This window comes from Monodelphis domestica, chromosome 7 (assembly GCF_027887165.1).
Source record: "Monodelphis domestica isolate mMonDom1 chromosome 7, mMonDom1.pri, whole genome shotgun sequence".
Classification (NCBI taxonomy): Eukaryota; Metazoa; Chordata; class Mammalia; order Didelphimorphia; family Didelphidae; genus Monodelphis; species Monodelphis domestica.
The window spans coordinates 125,495,541-125,502,525 of NC_077233.1; the positions used below are offsets into that span (position 1 = coordinate 125,495,541).

The 6,985-nt window shown below is 39.3% G+C and overlaps 1 pseudogene; it reads left to right on the forward strand.

The window, feature by feature from the left end:
* Window positions 1-4,449: 4,449 nt before the first annotated feature.
* LOC100617851 (splicing factor 3A subunit 3-like) lies at window positions 4,450-5,809 on the forward strand (annotated as a pseudogene).
* Window positions 5,810-6,985: the final 1,176 nt, after the last annotated feature.

The following is a 6,985-nucleotide window of genomic DNA, read 5'->3' on the forward strand; positions in this document are numbered from 1 at the left end:
AAAGATTTCCTTTTAAAAAACCCCAATTCTTTAACTTACAAGACAAACATGCACTAGACTAGCATGGTCGACAAGTCATAAAAAGCTTCTTTGGTCCATGAGCCTCTGGAGAACAGAGACTAGCCTAATAAAATCTAGGCACAGGGCAAGTTTGTCTAAGCACTCCCAGCCTCCTGTCTTGAGGCTGCCAGTGGGGTCAATCTCTCCCACTTCCCACCACCATCAAATTGTTGCTGTATTCCTTGGCCATCCTCTCTTCTACCTCCTGCAAGCTCAACTCAAGTACATCCTTCTACACAAAGACTCTCCTTTTCTCTACCCCCTTCCTTCTCCTACCCCTAATTCTCACAATTGTTTGTGTGAATGTGTGCAAGTATAGAGATGTGTCTGCATTTCTGCTTATAACTATATGCCTTCAGAGATAATATTTCTCTCTGTGTGTTCATATTGTTTCCATCCTATCTTTCACCTTGAGGGCAAGGAACTTGGACAGAGATGAATGAATGATAAGAATGAAGGAATGTTGGAGACATTCCAAACTATTAAAACAATCTCTCTACCATTGGATGATCTGGATACTCTCACTGTAGAAGAAAAAAGAAGAAAAATTATCTTAAATTGAGGCACATGGGACAAACCACAAAGGAAACTGTAAAAACTACATTTCATAAAGACAAAGAAAACAAGCAAAAACAAGAGGAAACTGAATGCAGAAAAATCTTGAAGTGACTAAAGTTGGGAGTAAATACCTTCAAAGTCAAGAATCTGGCACAAAGTTATCAGGGCATCAGAGTAATTTTAGGTGACATGTTCAATGGAGAAATGAATGATCTCAAGATAAAGTTGGTGAAACTGAATGTGGAAAATATAAATAAGACCAAAAAGTCTGAAAAAGAAATTGTTTCTCGTATCGCAATAACAGAGCAAAAGGAAGAAATTATAAGGCAGCTGAAGGAAAGTGTTAGAAGAGCTCAAAAATGCAATGATAACTCATATCTGGTCACACACACCACTGACTTGTGAGGGTGGTAGCAGTATCAAATAAAGCACAAAAGCATTGGTTTTATAAGTAGATTATGTAATGGAGGAAGGAGGAAAGGGAGAGAAAGATTTACAAGTTACAGCAACAGAATCAATGTCTGACAAATCATCAGAGTCAGCTGTCAAGCAAAAATTTTCAGCTAGTCAGAGAAGACAGAAAGAGGAAAGAGCCCTTAAAAAGGGGAGTCTAAGAAGTTACTCATATCCATTCTCCAGAATCTTCTAAATTGGCTGAAATTACTCACTTAAAGAGACAGTGTGCTTCACCTTAGCATAACTATCAGATTTCACAGGAAAGAAACTCTGCTAAAGAATTCATCAAAACCTTGGGCATTTGGTGGGCAGTCAATGCCTTAATGACTATTCTGATAACTTTGGCCTGAGCAACTCTCCGAAGTAACTTTGCGTCCTAAAAATGATCCCACAAAAGGTGGCACAAGCCCCAGAATCAGAAAACACAGTTTCTCTACTGGATCAGGGGCAGACCTCTTCAGGAAAAGACACGCCTGAATGTGGAACCCAATAATCTTGCTCATTTTTATGGACTATGAAAATTCCACATTCTTCAAAATACTTCTATGTAGTCTAGCACAATTATTCCCCACTACAATCATAGTTTAGTTAAACCTTATCTTTGTTTCTTTCCCTGTGACACTAATATTACCAGAAAAATGAGTCCGAAAGAAGGTGCCAAATCATTATTTTCTCAGTGCCTAGCACAGTGTCTGACAGATAGTATATACTAAATAGATGCTTACTGAATTGCAGTGAAAATCTCCCTCCTACTACACATGAGGAAACTGATGCCCAGAAAAGGGAAGAGACTTGCTTAAGGTTTCACAGCTAGTAAATAAAATTTGAACTGAGTGAGAACTTTAACAGTAAAAGTATTCTACTTCCCCCCTAAGCTATGAGACAATTTTTTATGCTTTTAAAAAAACTCTCAGCCATTTAGTGACCAGGAAGAGAGGGTTTTTCCAGGACAGAAGGACCCTCCAACTATATCCGAAGTCATACTACACAGAGGCTAAAACTTACTCCGGTTATTCACAGAGGCAGATGGAGAAGGAAATATTTCTATGCCCTCCACTCCTTATTTCAAGCCAAGAAGGTTCTGATCATTTAGAAATCTATCTGTTTCATCCACTGACTTTTTCTTCCATTGTTCTTCAGGGGAGGCATGTCTTCCCCAGCTCACTTCCCACCGCCACAAAAAGCAAACCGCATTTCAGGGCTGCCAGGAAGACAGCTTGGCATCGCATGACCTCTTTGTATTCATGGAGGATTCTCTTTTGCACGTTTTTGGCTGGTAGGCACCTCTGGTCCATATTTAATTTAGGCTTGGCATTCATGGTTGCACGTGGCTTATCTCATTCAATCGCCTTCATTTTTAAAAGCTCTATTTCCAAATCAGCCCTCAGCTTCCAGTACCCCCTGCCTCATTTTCTCTGGAAAGGACTAGCTGAAAAGTAACCCGGTCTGTGTTTCTCTTCTGCCTGAGGTATTCGATTGCATTTGGGGCACCAGAGCTCACTACCATCCACCAAAGCTTTTATTGATAATTGCTCCTGATTAACACACAAACATCAATAAGAGAAGGACTGAATGCTTTTTAAAATTAATTAACATCATCAAGTCAAGGAAAACGTCTCTGGGACAGATAGCTGGTGTAAAAATAAATTGACTCATTAATCTTAGCCTTGTGAACACAGTCATGGTACCAAGGTCAGCTGTCAGAAAGAATGGGAAACCCTGGCAGCACATTCACTCACACAGACATGATTTTGTAATTATGCCATTTGCTCCAGCCCAGAATTTCTTGGGACAGTGAAGGTTTTAGGAAGGACATGGTTGTAGAAAAGACAAAAAAAATTATTTTTCCTTGGAAGTAATAGCACAAAGCACAGGGATTCAAAGTACTGAGAACAACAGCAATAAATATTTATCGAATCTAGTCAATTAACATTTATCGGAAAGCTATTTAAAGTGACTCCTAAGATGACTTCCAATGTTAAATCCCCTGATCCTGTGACTACCTTATACAAGGTTCTGTGAAGCCCAGAGATACAAGGAAGGAAGGTATAACACCTATGAGGGCTAAATGTTGACAGGCCCTTAGGAAAAAGGGACACCTGTCAACTTCTATCTTTGTTCATCTATTGCACCCTTAAATCTGGTTGGCCTGGGGTCTTTTTTTGCAGACATCTAATCAAGCAAATGAGCTGTTTTGAGTGCCTGGTATAAGGCAGGAACTGGAGACACAAAAGCAAAAGTAAAAACAGTCAGGGCCCTCAAGGAGTTCACATTCCAGCAAGGTGTCGAGGAGCAGAAAAGAAAAGGAAAGAAAAGAGAGAGGAGAGAAGAGCAAGAGAAAGATGGAGATGGAAATAGGTGTATTTTATATATACACACACTCATATATGTATGTACAAATATTCAAAATAGATACAAAATGAGAGCCAAAGCCCACAAAATAAGCTGTACAATTTTGCTCTAGACAGAGATATTTAGGAGAGACCATCAAAATATAGATTATAGGGGTATTCTGAGCTCAGTAATGAATACACCAATCTCATATAAGTTGAACTACTTAGCATAAGGATGGTCAGGGGAATTGTTAGCTCAACAACATAGAAATCTATCAATAGCATCTTCTATTTTAATAAGAAATGGAATCCATAACAATAATCCTACAATTATAAGGAATTAAATTATTTTCCTCCCCAAAAAGGATAGGTCTCTATTACTTCTGCTAAGCCTAATCAGGCAAATATCTATGTGAATTTCCCTAACAGAAATAGACAACTAGACAGTGAGATAGGCTACAAAACCATACTTCTAGTACTTAGTTCACCTCCAAGTCACAGCACATATAAGATAACAAATCTCGCTGGAAAGGATGGAGACTCAGAGCTGCCTGGACCACTCACCTGAAGAGAAGAGGCCCTGAAAACATCCTAGAGATCACTATTGTCTATAGTCAGGGGAAAGAAGCCTCTAGGAGCAGGGCCTCTGAGACATTAAGACAGCACAAATCAACCAACATTTATTAAGCATCTACTGGATGCCAGGCATTATGCCAAGCCCTGGGCATACAAAAAAAAGGCAAAAAAATATTCCCTGCCCTCAAGGAGCTTATAATCCCATGAGAAAGACAATAAACTAACATGTTCCAAGAAATATGGAGAATAAAGAGAAATAAAAAGAATAAAATAAAATAAGGAGAATAAAAAGGAAATTGTTAACACAGGGAAGGCACTAGAATGAAGAGGACTTGATGAAGCCTTCCTGTAGAAAATGGGATTTTAACTGGAATTTAAAGGTAGTCTTCCCTGCAGGGAAAAGAGAATCCAGTAGGAGCCTAGCAGCTCCTGCTGCAAGTTGGTGTTAAGGGGGAGGGGGGGGATGATGAAAAACAACCTGGAGCAGTAGAAGCACTACTTTGAAGAGCAAGAGCACCTCATAGACATCATGGCATGCAGGGTATGCAGGACAACTATAAGGAAGGCAATGGGAACCTAAGCAATTTGTATGATAACAAGAATGGGTTAAGAAAGGAGGAACTCAAGGCTATTTCAGGACCAAATGAATTTGCAGAATTGTACCAGAGACTCAAACAGATAAAAGAATTCCAACAGAAGCACTGAAATGAGGTCTGTCAACCTCAGTAAAATTTTAAGACCTCCTGAAAACCAGAGAAAATCTTAGTGCAGAGGCACAAAACTGGGTGAAGTTCACAGATGGAGAATATGGCCATTCATTACCTGGATCTTCATGACTGAAGTTCACTAACTTGAAAGCATCTGAGAAGCTTGTCTATTTTTGCCCAGATGTTTGATATTTCTAAGGAAAGGATTCTCAATATAGAAGCATATGAGGCACCTGGAGATGCTACTTGAGTGCCCCCCAGGACTACACAGATAGGCTCAAGCCCCTCCAAGGTCAAAATGAACTGTTTTGGAAGATTCAGAGTAAATTTGAGAAGTGAGACAACGGTGTCCACCCAGGGTGGCCAAAAGAGACAAGCAGTACCTGACCCATGCCAGAGCCCATCTTGACCTTTCTGCATGTTCTCCTTGGGAAGAGTTGGCCTCCTTGGGCTTAGACAGACAAAAGTCTGCACTCTTGGCTTTAGAACTAAAGTATGGTGGGACACTGGAAGGGAGCCCAGAGGCTATTCAGCTATAAAGGCAAGCCCCTAGAATCTTTTGATTCTTCTGTTTGCTAAGAATCCCAAATCCAAAGGAACCAAGAGGGACAATGAGAAGAAGTAAAGACCTTGCTTTCCTTGAAACCCAGATGTATGAGTAATTAGAGATTCTTGGGGAGACAAAGGCATCTCACTCATGAAAATATGAAGCACAAATAGGCAAGGACAGTACAGAAGAAAGGGGAGGAAGAGAAAGAGCCAATAAATGAGAGTGAAAGTAAAATCAAGAGAATGAATGAGATTCTACAACCCCAAAAACCTGCCCCTGGCTTGGGATGGCCAACCCATTCCCTACTGGAATGGCCTCAATATAAATTATAATAGTGAGAACTGTGGGAACTACATCTTCAGAGGACCCAAGGCTTTCTTGAGCCACTTTGCAGAATGATATCATGCTCATAGCATGAGACATTTGGGCATTCCAAATACAGCCCACTTTACTAATGTAACCCAGACTGAAGATGCTTTTTCCTTGTGGGCCAAGTTGAAACTGCAAAAGATTTTTAAGTATAGGCAGCCTGTCACTGAGGAGGAATATGAGGAAATGCAGTAAATGAGAAGATATAGGAGAACTTGAAACACTGAGGACTGCTTCAGGGTCTTGAGCATATATTCTGTGACTGCTCGATCATCCTAAAATTTGGCATTTTTCTATTCCACACAAGTAAATGTTCTCAATGTTCTCTGCTTCATGATCTAACATTCTAACTTATGCCTTGAGAAGACAAGAAATGTGGGCATGTTGAAGGTCTGAAATAATTAAAAATTTTGTTTTCTATTTTAAGGGGTTCTGAAAAAATTCTGCCTAAATTCCTATTATTTGGGTTATATCTTCATTGATATGATACATATAGAGAGGTTGGAGTAGATGGTCTCTGAGGTCCCTTCTAATACTAGGTCTATCATCCTATGATGTCTGTTGATAAATTAGTTGATACATTATTTACTCCCCCTACCTTGAGTGAAACCTTACTTGTAGAAATCTCAGAAGTCATTCTTCAGACCAAGTGGTCTTCCCTGGAGCTATTCATCTCAACATGGTGGCCGTTTAATACTGAGTGCTATGGGAAAAATGTCTTATAAGCAGTAAGTTCATCAGTTTTTCTGCCCTACCTTTCAGAAGCATTTCACTACTTTACTTTTCAGTGAAATCTTTTCAAATGGCATCTCTGCCCTTTAGCAAATGATTCCGGGATTTTCTAGAATTTTGAGTACATTAGTCCCCACCTTCTCAGGCATTTTTAATATTATATCTAATCCAAGGGAGTACTTCATAAATGGAAGTGGGTCATTAGGAGTTATTGCTTTATGTCCCATTTTTTACATTCACTAACTATGAAATCGGGCAAGTCAATTTAGTTTTCTCATCTGTAAAATGGGAGCTATAATGCCTCATACATTTATTGTGAGAAAAGTGCTATGTAAACCTTGAAATTTTGTAAACATGGAAGTTATTAAGACCCTCTTTGAAGAAAACTGCATTGTCCCTAAAGTGGATGTTTTCTGCTTGGGAACAGTGTTTCATTCTGACAATTAACTAAGAAATAATTCAGTACTTTAAGGCTGCATAATTTCATCAGGGTGTGTACCACATCCATTTGGACTTGTGTGGCCCAACCATTCCACACTTTATTCATGAGTTTCTGTAGCCAAAGAAAGTCATCACCTCTGACTACTATTCTACTGATAAGTTTTTTTGTATTTTAACTAAGTGAGTTCAGAGGACAAATAATC